The sequence below is a fragment of the Galeopterus variegatus genome, unplaced genomic scaffold (assembly GCF_000696425.1).
Source record: "Galeopterus variegatus unplaced genomic scaffold, G_variegatus-3.0.2 Scaffold1543, whole genome shotgun sequence".
Classification (NCBI taxonomy): domain Eukaryota; kingdom Metazoa; phylum Chordata; class Mammalia; order Dermoptera; family Cynocephalidae; genus Galeopterus; species Galeopterus variegatus.
Window position 1 is genome coordinate 106,514 of NW_007727654.1, and position 1,669 is coordinate 108,182.

Consider the following 1,669-nt stretch of genomic DNA (forward strand, 5'->3'; position numbering starts at 1 on the left):
TATTTCTTTGACAGCACTCATCCAAAACTGCAATAATTTATTTATTTTTGCTGGCTGGTACAGGGATCTGAACCCATGACCTCGGTGTTACAAGGCTTTGCTCCAACCAACTGAGCTAACAGGCCAGCCCTATGCAATTATTTAATTTAGATGTCAGCTCTCCTGACCAAGCTGTAGGTTTTGTGGGGGCAAAGACTACTTCTGGCAAATGTATAATAATCTGTTCTCCAAAATTTTAAAAAAAAAAATCTGATTTGCATTGTCTACCAATTTCTGTGGTGTAAATACTCCCACCAAGGTCAATTTCAAGCTGCCCACTGACTTCACTGAACACAGAGTTGGGCAGAGATGCTCAGTACCATGTCACTGTCTCATATTTCCATTATACCAAATTATTATTTATCAACAACCCCAAGAGTAGAGCTCATGGTCAAACGTAGTAAAATAATTTGGAAGTGGTAAATTTTGAATATTTTCTTCTCTGCTTTTAGTAGACTGCATTCCATTGTAAGTTCAATTTTTAATTTTTTAATTAATTAAGTGTACAATGGCTGTGTTAACCGTCTCACGAAATTTCTGAAGATTTAGCAGTCAGCTCTCCCAAGCCAGTAGTGGCTGGCTGTAGCTTACCATGTTGATTACATATATCTTGCTTGTCATTATGGCTTCAATGCTTAGAAAGGGTCTGGTCACAAAGTAACTGCCTAATAAATACTTGACAGGCACCTTTAAATAGCCTGCGGAGTTTGTTCGGTGGGCACGATTGCATCACGTTCCAGATGAGGAAAGTGACAGAAGTGGGTAGGAGACAGAGCCAGCACTGGCCTCCAGGTTAGCGTCTGTGCTAGGGTCTTGGCAGCTTTTTTATACCAGTAGCTCTGAGGAGCTCCCCCCGACCACATGGAGAACACAAATGTTTCTTCAACACCCACATTTATTTATAGCAGTCAGTGATCCAACCAACATTTTCTGAGCACCTGTGTTAAGTGCTGAGAGTTTAGCAATGACCAAGGTGAGCAGAGGCTTTGACTTTGGGGAGCGAGCAGCCCTTCAAAGGAGAGGCATCACCCCCCATTTTACAAAGGCAGAAACTGAGGATCGCCTGACACTTGGCACAAGGCTACACAGTGAAGTTAGGGGAGGAAAAAGGTCTTAGAATCCAGGTTTGTCCTCGGTAGGACTGCTAGATTTAGCACAAACAAGATCCAAACAAAAGGACTGGCTGGTTACTCAGTTGGCTTGAGTGCAGCCTTGTAATTACCAGACAGCTGCCAAAAAGAAAAAAAAAAGAAACGACAAACCAGGACGCTCAGTTTAATTTGCATTTCATAGTATACGTATGGCCCAAATATTACTTACGCTAACAAATAATTTGTTTATCTGAAATGCAAATGTATCCAAATATTGCACAGAATGGGACATATTTATGCTGACATATGATTATGTCATATGACTTATGATTCACTGTCTATCTGAAATGCAAATTCAGTGGGCATCCTGTATTTTATCTGGCAACCCTAACCAAGAGTGGACGACCAACCTGGTTGGCTGGGACTGCGCAGTTTCCTGGGATGTGGGATTTTTAGCTGTAACACCCAGAAAATCCTGGGCCAGCCACTATGGTTGACCTCCCAGGGTTTACTTTGTCTTTTTTTTTTTTTTTTTTTTT

At 41.4% G+C, this 1,669-nt stretch overlaps 1 protein-coding gene across 1 annotated transcript in view; it reads left to right on the forward strand.

Annotated features, from left to right (window-relative positions):
• The window catches only part of NWD1 (NACHT and WD repeat domain containing 1), a 76,659-nt gene that overhangs the window by 3,683 nt on the left and 71,307 nt on the right, over positions 1-1,669 (forward strand). The gene's annotated exons all lie outside the window — the stretch shown is intronic.